The following is a 14,670-nucleotide window of genomic DNA, read 5'->3' as shown; positions in this document are numbered from 1 at the left end:
CCTGTACTACTTTGGGGCGACCTGGAGCGACCTGCATTGACTTCAATGATATGAAGTCCGTGCATGTCGCTCTGAGGTCGTGGTGCGCGCTGTGCATCGCGACTTCACAGGTCGCCCCGGCAAGTCGGATCGCCTCATTGTGAACCGGCTCTTAAAATACTTAATAAGCAGAGTATAAAAGCAAACTTCAGCAAATAGTCATTGCCTTTGTTTGCCTGGAGGCTGGTTTTAACACGTGTTTGTTAGCAGGGTAGCCACAGAAGCTCCAGAATGGGCCATACATAAGCAAGGCACGAAGGGAAGGACTCTTGGGACTCAACACATACTGTATAGAATGACCCTCAGGACAGTCTGGCATCATAGATAAAAAAAAAAAGCTATTGAGTGTGACAGATTCTTAGGGCATCAGTAGCAATGTTAAGTGTCACATACAGTGCCTTGAAAAAGTATTCATACCCCTTGACATTTTCCACGATTTGTCATGTTACAACCAAAAACATTTATTTTACTGGTAATTTATGGGATAGACCAACACAAAGTGGCACATAATTGTGAAGTGGAAGGAAAATGATAAACGGTTTTCAAAATTGTTTACAAATAAATATCTGAAAAGTGTGGCTGCATTTGTATTCAGCAACCTTTACTCTGATACCCCAACTAAAATCTAGTGGAACCCACTGCCCTCATAAGTCACCTAATAAGTAAATAGAGTCAACCTGTGTGTAATTTAATCTCAGTATAAATAAAATTGTTCTGTGAAGCCTTCAGAGGTTTGTTAGAGAACCTTAGTGAACAAACAGCATCATAAAGGCCAAGGAATACGCCAGACAGGGATAAAGTTGTGGAGAAGTTTAAAGCAGGGTTAGGTTATAAAAAAATATCCCAAGCTTTGAACATCTCACGGAGCACTATTCAATCCCTCGTCCAAAAATGGAAAGATTATGGCACAACTGCAAACCCACCGAGACATGGCCGCCCACCTAAACTGACAGGCCGGGCAAGAAGAGCATTAATCAGAGAAGCAGCCAAGAGGCTCATGGTAACTCTGGAGGAACTGCAGAGATCCACAGCTCAGGTGGGAGAATCTGTCCACAGGACAACTATTAGTCGTGCACTCCACAAATCTGGCCTTTGTGGAAGAGTGGCAAAAAGAAAGTCATTGTTGAAAGAAAGCCATAAGAAGTCCTGTTTCCAGTTTGTTTGAGGAGTTTGGGGAAAACAGAAAACATGTGGAAGAAGGTACTCTGGTCAGATGAGACCAAAATTGAACATTTTGGCCTAAAAGTAAAACGCTATGAGTGGCAGAAAACTAACACTGCACATCACCCTTAACACACCATCCCTACTGTGAAACTTGGTGGTGGCAGCAATATGTTGTAGGGATGCTTTTCTGCAGCAGAGACAGGGAAGCTGGTCAAAATAAATGGGAAGATGAATGGAGCCAAATGCAGGGAAATGTTAGAAGAAAACCTGTTAGAGTCTGCAAAAGACTTGAGACTGGGGTGGAGGTTCACCTTCCAGCAGGACAACCACCCTAAACTTACAGGCAGAGCTACAAAGGAATGGTTTAGATCAAAGGATATTCGTGTGTTACAATGACCCAGTCAAAGAATTCAATTGAGAATCTGTGCCAAGACTTGAAAATTGCACAGCTGCTCTCCATCCAGTGTGACAGAGCTTGAGCTATTTTGCAAAGAATAATGGGCAACAATTACACTCTCTAGATGTGCAAAGCTGGTAGACAGGGCCGGACTGACCATAGGGCAGACCGGGCATATGCCCGGTGGGCCGAGGCCTCCGCTCCGGGCGCATGAAGTGCAGTCACAGACAGACAGTGTAACTATGTCTGGACTGTGTACCGATAATGGCGGTTGCCGCTGCTGGCCTCTCCGCGGCCGATTCCGCGGAGACTGAAGGCCGCCCGCTGCTGTCCCCGACTCCCCGCCACTCACTCCTAAGCACTGGGCTCAGCTGGCAGCCGTGCTGATGCTGAGCTGAGCCCAGCGCCGCTCACTGCGGCCGGCTCCGCAGCGGCATCCGCGGCGCTCAGGAGGGGTGGACTGGCGTCAGGTGATTGAAGGCTGAAGGGGGTGGAGCTAGAGGCCCCCCTGCTTGTTGTCGGCAAGAAGCGGGAAGGAAGTCGCCGGCACCGCACCGCAGACAGCCAGACACTGACAGAGGGAGAGACAAGAACACCGGCTGCTGCAACAAGGTAAGGAAAGGAAACAACACACCGTGTGTCACCGCTGGGATTTGTGGTTCTGGGCTGGCCTCCACCGGCAGAGCAGTGTTCTGGTCAGACTGCTCTGGAACTGCTGTCACTGCTAGAAAACATGTGCCATCATGCCATGCCAGTTTGCTTGTTGCATGTGATGTGACAGCCAGGTGCACATTTTCAAGTTGAAAATGTGCACCTGGCTGTCACATCACATGTAACAAGCAAACTGGCATGCCGCATGGCACATGTTTTCTAGCAGCAGGGAGTCACTGCTGCTAGAAAACATGTGCCGTGCGGCATGCCAGTTTGCTTGTTACATGTGATGTGACAGCCTGCCTCATCCTATCTCTCCCACCGCCATCACTCTGCCTCATCCCATCCCTCCCACCACCATCGCTCTGCCTCATCCCATCCCTCCCACCGCCATCGCTCTGCCTGATCCCATCTCTCCCACCGCCATCACTCTGCCTCATCCCATCCCTCCCACCGCCATCACTCTGCCTGATCCCATCTCTCCCACCGCCATCGCTCTGCCTGATCCCATCTCTCCCACCGCCATCGCTCTGCCTGATCCCATCTCTCCCACCGCCATCGCTCTGCCTGATCCCATCTCTCCCACCGCCATCGCTCTGCCTCATCCCATCCCTCCCACCGCCATCACTGTGCCTGATCCCATCTCTCCCACCGCCATCGCTCTGCCTGATCCCATCTCTCCCACCGCCATCACTCTGCCTGATCCCATCTCTCCCACCGCCATCGCTCTGCCGCATCCCATCTCTCCCACCGCCATCACTCTGCCTGATCCCATCTCTCCCACCGCCATCGCTCTGCCTGATCCCATCTCTCCCACCGCCATCACTCTGCCTGATCCCATCCCTCCCACCGCCATCGCTCTGCCTGATCCCATCTCTCCCACCGCCATCACTCTGCCTGATCCCATCTCTCCCACCGCCATCGCTCTGCCTGATCCCATCTCTCCCACCGCCATCGCTCTGCCTGATCCCAACTCTCCCACCGCCATCACTCTGCCTGATCCCATCTCTCCCACCGCCATCGCTCTGCCGCATCCCATCTCTCCCACCGCCATCGCTCTGCCTGATCCCATCTCTCCCACCGCCATCGCTCTGCCTGATCCCATCTCTCCCACCGCCATCCCTCTGCCTGATCCCATCGCCATCCCTCTGCCTGATCCCATCTCTCCCACCTCCATCCCTCTGCCTGATCCCATCTCTCCCACCTCCATCCCTCTGCCTGATCCCATCACTCCCACCTCCATCCCTCTGCCTGATCCCATCTCTCCCACCTCCATCCCTCTGCCTGATGCCATCTCTCCCACCACAATCCCTCTGCCTGATCCCATCTCTCCCACCGCCATACCTCTGCCTGATCCCATCTCTCCCACCGCCATACCTCTGCCTGATGCCATCTCTCCCACCTCCATCCCTCTGCCTGATCCCATCTCTCCCACCGCCATCCCTCTGCCTGATGCCATCTCTCCCACCTCCATCCCTCTGCCTGATCCCATCTCTCTTACCGCCATACCTCTGCCTGATGCCATCTCTCCCACCTCCATCCCTCTGCCTGATCCCATCTCTCCCACCGCCATCCCTCTGCCTGATCCCATCTCTCCCTCCTCCATCCCTCTGCCTGATTCCATCCCTCTGCCTGATCCCATCTCTCCCACCTCCATCCCTCTGCCTGATTCCATTTCTCCCACCGCCATCCCTCTGCCTGATCCCATCTCTCCCTCCTCCATCCCTCTGCCTGATTTCATCCCTCTGCCTGATCCCATCTCTCTCACCTCCATCCCTCTGCCTGATTCCATTTCTCCCACCGCCATACCTCTGCCTGATCCCATCTCTCCCACCGCCATACCTCTGCCTGATCCCTCCCCCCCCTCCCATGAGGCAGTGGTGATGGGGGGGATAGGGATGACATCAGTAGCGGTGGTGGTGGGGATAGGGATGACATCGATGTTAGTGGACATTGTCATTCCTATCCCCACCACCACTGACACTGATGTTATTCCTATCCTTACCACCACTGCCACTGATGTCACCCCTATCCTCCTCATTCCCACTGATATCATCCCTATCCTCAACACCGCCACTAATGTTATCCCTATCCCCACCACTGATGTTATCGCTATCCCCACCACCACCGCCACTGATGTCATCCCAATCCCCACTACCACTGATGTCATTCCTATTACCACTGCCACTGATGTCACCCCTATCCCCACCACCACTGCCACTGATGTCACCCCTATCCCCACCACCATTGCCACTGATGTCACCCCTATCCCCACCACCACTGCCACTGATGTCACCCCTATCCCCACCACCACTGATGTCACCCCTATCCCCACCACCACTGCCACTGATGTAACCCCTATCCCCACCACCACTGCCACTGATGTCACCCCTATCCCCACCACCACTGCCACTGATGTCACCCCTATCCCCACCACCACTGATGTCACCCCTATCCCCACCACCACTGCCACTGATGTAACCCCTATCCCCACCACCACTGCCACTGATGTAACCCCTATCCCCACCACCACTGTCACTGATGTAACCCCTATCCCCACCACCACTGATGTCACCCCTATCCCCACCACCACTGCCACTGATGTAACCCCTATCCCCACCACCACTGATGTCACCCCTATCCCCACCACCACTGATGTCACCCCTATCCCCACCACCACTGCCACTGATGTCACCCCTATCCCCCACCACCACTGATGTCACCCCTATCCCCACCACCACTGCCACTGATGTCACCCCTATCCCCCACCACCACTGCCACTGATGTCATCCCAATCCCCACTACCACTGATGTTACCCCTATCCCCACCACCACTGCTACTGATGTCATCCCTATCCCACCACTACTGATGTCATCCCTATCCCACCACCACCACTACTGATGTCATCCCTATCCCCACCACCACTGCTACTGATGTCATCCCTATCCCACCACCACTGCTACTGATGTCATCCCTATCCCACCACTACTGATGTCATCCCTATCCCACCACCACCACTACTGATGTCATCCCTATCCCACCACCACCACTACTGATGTCATCCCTATCCCCACTACCACCACCACTACTGATGTCATCCCTATCCCACCACCACCACTGCTACGGATGTCACCCCTATCCCACCAATACCATAAGAAACTACATACACATTTTGGGGGCGCCTGTGAACAAAAACCTTGATTTTACTACAGGTGTAATATATGACCCTGCACACTGGAATGAGAGCAATAATTATAGGATCATTATTCATGGTTAACTTTGAACTGATGACATTTATGATTGCGGAGTGTATGTTAGGTTAACGACACCCCGCAATCAGTTTTCAAAACGCAGTGCGATTCACAGAATCGGATCGCATGGATGTGCAGGCTAAATATAACTAAAAAAACATAGAGAAACCGGTAGTTGTTCATCATTGGTCATTTTGTTTAAAAAAAAAAAAAAAAAATGGGCTGCTCAGCCTAAAATGCCCGGGCCTATTTTTTGTCCCAGTCCGGGCCTGCTGGTAGATACATACCCAAAAAGACTTGCAGCTGTAATTGCAGTGAAGTGTGTTTCTACAAAGGGGGCTGAGTCCAAATGGCCTAAAAAGCATAAAAGCAAACTGCTATATGTGGTGGAAAACGAACACTGCGCATCACCTTGAAAACACCATCCCCACCGTGAACCATTTTGGGGCATCGTGTTGTGGGGATGTTTTTCTTCAGCAGGGACAGGGAAGCTGGTCAGATTTGATGGTAAGATGAATAGAGCCAAATACAGGGCAATGTTAGAAGAAAACATGTTACAGCCTGCAAAAGACTTAAAGGGATTGTAAAGTTTTGTGTTTTTATTTTTTTAAATAGCAAACATGTTATACTTGAAGTAGTAGTGAACAAGCACGCTCTGTGCGTGTGCGAATGCGTCTACGTTTTCCTGTTTGTCCCTTGAGTCTTGACATGTGTCAAAAAAGAATTCACTTCATCCAATCTCCACTGTGGTGTGCAGTCGTTCTTCTTTTCTTGTCTAAACATTATACTTACCTCCCCTTTGCAGTTGCTTTTGCACAGGGAGGACCGCATCCTGCCCTTCTCGGGTCCCTCTTCACTGCTCCTGGCCCCTCCCCCCTGTTGTGTGCCCCCACAGCAATCAGCTTACATTGGGGCACCGAAGCTGCACCCATTCAGACACAGAGCTGCCGTACAGCCCCGCCTCCTCTCTCTCCTGATTGGCTAACTGACTTTGATTGACAGGAGCGGGAGCCAATGGTGCCTTTGCGGTTTCTCAGCCAATTAGGAGGGACGGACGACGGACTTGTGGATTGAGATAGGGCTCAGGTAAGTATTAGGGGTTACTGAAATCAAAAAACAAACACAAGGGCGCACCGGCCTAATGCATTATCCTCTAAAAATGTTTTTTGTCTTTATAAGGCTTAGACGTGGTGCATAGGCTCTGAGGAAGAGGCTAAGCCTCGAAACGCGTAAGCCTTTTCAGGTTCAGAGGACGATACACCCTTTGATTTTGATGGTGATGGCAATATACCCATTTGATATGCTTGTACCAAGAACTCGTTTGTGAGTATTTTTATACCTTTTATTCAATAAAGGATAATGCACTAGGCCGGTACGCCCTTGTGTTTTCGTTTTCAGTGGTCCCAGACTATCCTGGTCTTGTAAGGGGCTGCAAGGCCGAAGCATGCAAGTGACGCCAAGTAGAAGGTCTTTGGTAGCCGATTGAGTGTGGCTGGATGTTGTTAGATCACCTCTTAGAGCGCAGGAGACAGGTGCTTTGCACCGATTTTTTGGTTTGTAAGTATTAGGGGTTGCTGGAGCAGCTGCTACACACAGAAGGCTTTTTATCTTAATGCATATAATGCATTAAGATACAAAACCTTCTGCCTTTACAACTCCTTTAAGACTGGGGCAAAGGTTTACCCTCCAGCAGGACAACGGCCCTAAACATACAGCCAGAGCTACAGTGAAATAGTGTAGATCAAAGCATATTCATGTGTTAGAATGGCCCAGTAAAAGTCTAGACCTAAATCCAATTGAGAATCTGTGGCAAGATTTGAAAATTGCTGTTCACAGACGCTCTCCATCTAATCTGACAGAGTTTGAGCTATTTTGTAAAGAAGAATGGGCAAAAAATTCACTCTCTAGAAGTGTAAAGTTGGTAGAGATATCCCCAAAAAGACTTGCAGCTTTAATTGCAGTGAAAGGTGGTTCTACAAAGTATTGACACAGGGGGGCCGAATACAAATACACGCCACATTTTTCACATATTTATATGTAAAAAATGTTGAAAACTATTTATCATTTTCCTTCCACTTCACAATTATGTGCCACTATGTGTTGGTAGGTCTACAGGGGTCCTCAAACTATGGCCCTCCAGCTGTTGCGGAACTACACATCCCATGAGGCATTGTAAAACTCTGACATTCACAGACATGACTCGGCATGATGGGAATTGTAGTTCCTGAACAACTGGAGGGCCGTAGTTTGAAGACCCCCTGGTCTATCACATAAAATCCCAATAAAATACATTTATGTTTTTGGTTGCAACACGACAAAATGTGGAACATTTCAAGGGGTATGAATACTGTTTCGAGACACTGGATATAGTATTTTTCACTGCACACATTGGTTTATCACAGCAGCACCATACTCTTTATTTATATATTTGTTATTATATGTGAGGAACACGCATTCAGTGATTGCAGCAGCTGTCAGATTAAGGGCCCATTCACACTGCCGCGACTTGTCAGGCTGACAAGTCGTGTTATGTCGCGGTCCATTGAGTAGTACAGGACCCGTTCTAATAGTCGCTCCGACTTAGAAAAAAGGGTCCTGTACTACTTTGGGGCGACCTCGGAGCGACTTGCATAGACTTCCATTATGTGAAGTCCCTGCAAGTCGCGCCAAAGTCGCGGTGAACAGCGGTGCACGCGACTTCACAGGTCGCCCCCCCCGAAGTCGTGCCGCTTCAGTGTGAGCTGGCAATAACACATTCTTTTGGCAGCGCACGGGTTTTTTTCTTTATATAATCAACTATATAGCATTTGCTGCCTCAAGATGGGGCAAAGAAGCAAGTTTCATAAAAGGTTAAACACATTTCGAGACCTCCTCTTTAGGGACTGAACTCTAACCTGACATGCCTCTGCAGTCTGGGACATTGCAAAGATTTAGGATTTCTAGAATCCCTTCCTTGTCTTTCTGCTTTCTTGCCTTTATCCACATTAACTTTTTCATTCATTTCTTTGTCTATGCCTTCTTATTTATTTTACTTCTGGCTGTTTTTTTTTTTTAGTGCACTGCTTTCTTCCTTATTTCAGAACCCTGCTATAGTATCTATCCCTTCAACTGTCATATTCAAAATTGGATAAACTGGTTCTTTCCTTTATGACTCTATTATACAAGGCAGAAAACGTCTTGCGTAACGGAAAAGGTCACTTGGGAAATATAGATGAAATCCACACCAAGCAGCTTAGTCAAAGAAAACAAATTTTCTTTTGTCTAATGCTCTTGGAAAAGTACCGAGTATTGAATCCAGAGCAAATTGATCATAAATGTTGTCTAATATTGATAAACTTGAGTTTAGCATTTTGAGATTTTAATCTATGTTTTATCTGTATCATTTATGCAGGGCTTTTTTTTTCTCAGAGAAGAGGTGCAGGTACTCCCTTTTAGAGTCACCCCTTATCTCCACTCTCTACCCACCTCCGAGCACCATCCCTTGGTTCCATCCCCTATCCACCTCTGAGCACCGTCCCTTGCTTCCACCCACTACCCACCACTGAGCACCATCCCTTGGTTCCACCCACTACCCACCTCCAAGCACTGTTCCTTGTCTTCACCCCCTAACCACCTCTGAGTGCCTTTCCTTGGTTCCACCCTCTACCCTCCTCCAAGCACCATCCCTTCTCTCCACCTTTTACCCACCTCCGAGCACTGTCCCTTAGTTCCACCCCCTACCCACCTCCGAGCACCGTCCCTTCTCCCCACCCTCTACCCACCTCTAAGCACCATCCCTTGTCTCCACCATCTACCCACCTCCGAGCACCGTTCCTTGGTTCAACCCCCCACCCAACTCTGAGCACCGTCCCTTGTTTACACCCTCTACCCACCTGCAAACACCGTCCCTTCTCTCCACTCTCTACTCACCTCCAAGCACCGTCCCTTGTCTCCACCCACTACCCACCTCCGAGCACCGTCCCATGTCTACACCCTCTACCCACCTCCAAACACCGTCCCTTCTCTCCACCCTCTACCCACCTCCAAGCATCGTCCCTTGTCTCCACCCTCTACCCGCCTCCGAGCATATCTCTTGTCTCCACCTACTACCCACCTCCAAGCACCGTCCCTTGTCTCCACCCTCTACCCACCTCCAAGCACTGTCCCTTGTCTCCACTCTCTACCCACCTCTGAGTACCGTCCCTTGTCTACACCCTCTACCCACCTCCAAGCACCGTCCCTTCTCTCCACCCTTTGCCCACCCCTGAGCACCGCCCCTTGTCTCCACCCTCTACCCATCTCCAAGCACTTTCTCTTGTCTCCACCCCTTACCCATCTCCAAGCACCGTCCCTCTTCTCCACCCTCTACCCACCTCCAAGCACCGTCCCTTCTCTCTACGCTCTACCCACCTCCGAGCATTGTCCCTTGTCTCCACCCTCTACCAACCTCCAAGCACCGCCCCTTTTCTCCACCCTCTATCCACCTCCGAGCACTGTCCCTTGTCTCCACCCTCTACCCATCTCCAAGCACTGTCCTTTCTCTCCACCCTCTACCCATCTCCAAGCACCGCCCCTTTTCTCCACCCTCTACCCACCTCCAAGCACGTCCCTTGTCTCCACCCTCTACCCACCTCCAAGCACTGTCCCTTCTCTCCACCCTCTACCCACCTCCAAGCACCATCCCTTGTCTCCACCCTCTACCCACCTCCAAGCACTGTCCCTTGTCTCCACTCTCTACCCACCTCTGAGTACCGTCCCTTGTCTACACCCTCTACCCACCTCCAAGCACCGTCCCTTCTCTCCACCCTTTGCCCACCCCTGAGCACCGCCCCTTGTCTCCACCCTCTACCCATCTCCAAGCACTTTCTCTTGTCTCCACCCCTTACCCATCTCTAAGCACCGTCCCTCTTCTCCACCCTCTACCCACCTCCAAGCACCGTCCCTTCTCTCTACGCTCTACCCACCTCCGAGCATTGTCCCTTGTCTCCACCCTCTACCAACCTCCAAGCACCGCCCCTTTTCTCCACCCTCTATCCACCTCCGAGCACTGTCCCTTGTCTCCACCCTCTACCCATCTCCAAGCACTGTCCTTTCTCTCCACCCTCTACCCATCTCCAAGCACCGCCCCTTTTCTCCACCCTCTACCCACCTCCAAGCACGTCCCTTGTCTCCACCCTCTACCCACCTCCAAGCACTGTCCCTTCTCTCCCCCCTCTACCCACCTCCAAGCACTGTCCCTTCTCTCTACCCTCTACCCACCTCCAATCACCGTCCCTTGTCTCCATCCTCTACCCACCTCCAAGCACTGTTCCTTCTCTCCATCATCTACCAATCTCCAAGCACTGCCTCTTGTCCACACCCTCTACCCACCTCCAAGCACTGTCCCTTCTCTCCACCCTCTAGCCACCTCCAAGCACCATCCATTGTCTCCACCCTCTACCCACCTCCGAGCACCGCCCCTTGTTTCCACCTTCTACCCACCTCCAAGAAAAATGCCTTCTCTCCACCCTCTACCCACTTCCAAGCACTGTCCCTAGGTTTCACCCTCTACCCACCTCCAAATACCGTCCCTTGTCTCCACCCTCTACCTACCTCCGAGCACCATCCCTTGGTTCCACCTACTATCCACCTCCAAGCACGGTCCCTTGTCTCCACCCTCTACCCACCTCCAAGCACTGTCCCTTCTCTCTACTCTCTACCCACCTCCGAGCACCATCCCTTGGTTCCACCCTCTACCCTCCTCCAAGCACCGTTCCTTGTCTCCACCCTCTACCCACCTCTGAGCACCATCCCTTCATTTCACCCTTGACCCAGCTCTGAGCACCCCGCCCCTTCTCTCCACCCTCTACCCACCTCCAAGCACCGTCCCTTGTCTCCACCCACCTCCAAGCACCGCCCCTTCTCTCCACCCTCTACCCACCTCCGAGCACCGTCCCTTGGTTCCACCCTCTACCCACCTCCAAGCACCATACCCTGCCTCCACCCTCTACCCACCTCCGAGCACCGTCCCTTGTCTACACCCTCTACCCACCTCCAAGCACCGTCCCCTGTCTCCAACCTCTACCCACCTCCGAGCACCGTCCCTTGTCTACACCCTCTACCTACCACCAAGCACTGTCCCATGAGTCCACCCTCTACCCAACTCCAAGCACCATCCTTGTCTCCACCCTCTACCCACCTCCGAGCACTGTCCCTAGTCTCCACCTTCTACCCACCTCCGAGCACCGACTCTTGTCTCCACCCACTACCCACCTCCAAGCATCATCCCTTCTCTCCATCCTCTGCCCCCCTCCAAACACTGTCCCTTCTCTCCACCCTCTATCCACCTCCAAGCACCGTCCCTTCTCTACACCCTCTACCCACCTCCAAGCACCGTCCCTTGTCTCCACCCTCTGGCCACCCTCTGAGCACCGCCCCTTGGTTCCACCCACTACCCACCTCCAAGCATCGTCAATTTACTCCACCCTCTACCCACCTCCAAGCACCGTCCCTTCTCTCCACCCTCTACCCACCTCCAAGCACCATCCCTTCTCTGCACCCTCTACCCACCTCCAAGCACCGTCCCTTGTCTCCACCCTTTACCCACCTCTGAGCACCGCCCCTTGGTTCCACCCTCTACGCACCTCCAAGAAACGTCCCTTTTAGAGAAAAAAATTGCCAAGTATAATTTTGTATGGAATTCGATAATGATTGCAAGAAAAACAGTAAAAAATATCCCCTGCATCCAGCAACCATAGACCCCCCTCTGCAACAATAGATCACCAGCAACAACAGAACAACTACTGCAACAATAGTTTGCTTCCTGGAACAACAGATCCCCCAGCAACAATATAAATAGAAACCACCAGCAACAATAGATCCCCCAGCAGCCTGCAATAATAGACCCTCCAGCACTCAATGTCTTTAAATACTGTACATTCAGTGCTGGAGGAGCCGGAACTGCGTTCCCCCACGTTCCTGCTTAAAAAAATGCCCTGCATTTATAAATTATTAAAACTGAATTCTGGACAAGAAACAAAATACTTATTTCAAATAAATACATGGAAACTATAGTATATACACACATTTGTAATTCTGTTCATCCAGTGTTGTGATTCACTGCTACTTTCACACTGTTCAACTACCTATTTATTTGAACATTAAAGTAGAACTAAAGGCAAAACGTTTATTCCATTTTGGATAGGGAGAGGGTAGACGAATCCACTATATTGCCAAAAGTATTGGGACGCCTGCCTTTACACACACATGAAATTTAATGGCATCCTAGTCTTAGTCTGTAGGGTTCAATATTGAGTTGGCCCACCCTTTGCAGCTATAACTCTTCTGGGAAGGATGTCCACAAGGTTTAGGAGTGTGCCATTAAAGTTCATGTGTGTGTAAAGGCAATATAATGGTAATATAGGGTAAAACCCTGTCAGTTTTTTTGCCATCTGTATCCCATTGGGGAGATTTCCCTTCACTTCCTGTACCATAGCCAAAGAAGGAAGTGAGAGAAAATCCCTCCAAACTCAGTTAATTATTAGAAATAATATTATTAACCGCTTGCCGACCACCCTATAACACATTTACTGTTGCAGGGCGGGCACGCTGTGCAGGATCACGTAAATTTACATAATCCTGCACTTCCAGGTATCGGGCGTGAGTGCTCGCTGCCGACGGCTTGCTACTGTTGTGAATATACACTGCGGGAGCTGATCAGCGGACCCAATGTCTGCCGGCACCAACTGATCGTTCGGTACACAGGTAGAACGGCAGTCTGCATATGTAAACAAGGCAGATTGCTGCTCTGTCAGTACAGGAGGCATAGATCCTGTGTTCCTGTAAAGCACGAACACCAATCCAAGCCTTCCACTAGTAAAAGCACCTCCTCCTCTACACCAGCTAGGCACACAGCTAACCCTTTGATCACCCCTGATACTAACCCCTTCCCTGCCAGTGTCAATAGTACAGTGACAGTGCATATTTTTATCACTGATCACTGTATTGGTGTCACTGGTTCCCAAAAACGTGTCAGTTAGTGTCCCATTTGCAATATCGCAGTTCCACTATAAGTCACTGATCGCTGACATTACTATTAAAAAATAAATAAATAAAAATGCCATAAATACATCTCATAGTTTGTAGAGGCTATAACTTTTTGCAAACCAATCCAACCCAATGTACACTTATTGGGATTTTTCTTACCAAAAATATGTATCAGAATACATATTGGCCTAAACTGATGAAAAATGTATTGGATATGTTTTAGAGCAGAAAGTAAAAAAATATTGTTTTTTTTTCAAAATTGTCAGCCGTTTCTTTGTTTATAGCGCAAAAAATAAAAATCACACAGGTGATCAAATACTACCAAAAGAAAGCTCTATTTGTGGGGGAAAAAAAAGACAATTTGTTTATAAGGGTACAGTGGTGCACGGCCGCGCAATTGTCAGTTAACCACTTGCCGACCAGTCACTGGGACTGTACTGCGGCAAAGTGGCTCGATTCCGTCCAGCGACGTAGACCTACGTCGCTGGACTCCTCCCCCTGTAGGCGGCGCTCGCGCGCCACCGGAGGCGCGCTCCCGCTGTTTTCAGTCACAGCGGGAGTCTGGCCAGGGGAGGAGCGGCGGCGATCGCCGCTGCTCTTCCCCGATCGTCGGGGAATCGAGTTTGGAGATCCGCCCGCTTGTGTAAACAGAGCGGGCGGATCTCCTAAGTGACAGACAGGGTCAGATTGCAGGGTTCAGCATAGCTGAACATGCGATCTGTCCCTGTGTCACTCAGTCACCTCCCCCCACACACGTTAGTAAGCACCAGGCATACATTAACCCCTCCCTCTCCAATAAAGTTAACCCCTTCCCTGCCAGTGTCATTTTTACAGTAACAGTGCATATTTATAGCACTGATTACTGTAGTAATGTCACTGGTACCCCCAAAAGTGTCAAAAATGTCAGTCAAGGGTCCGATCTGTCCGCCGCAATGTCGCAGTCCCGCAAAAAAAATCGCAGATCGCCGCCATTACGCGTTAAAAAAAACCCACCAAAAATGACAGAAATCTTTCCCTTAGTTAGTAAACGCAATAACTTTTGCGCAAACCAATCAAAATATGCTTATTCTGATTTTTTTTTACCAAACATATGTAGCAGAAAACAAATTGGCCAAAAATTTTAAAAAAATTTAGATTTTTACATTTTCTTTTGGGGGAATTTC

Source organism: Pelophylax lessonae (assembly GCF_965119305.1).
Source record: "Pelophylax lessonae genome assembly, chromosome: 5".
Classification (NCBI taxonomy): Eukaryota; Metazoa; Chordata; class Amphibia; order Anura; family Ranidae; genus Pelophylax; species Pelophylax lessonae.
This window is presented reverse-complemented; position numbering follows the sequence as displayed.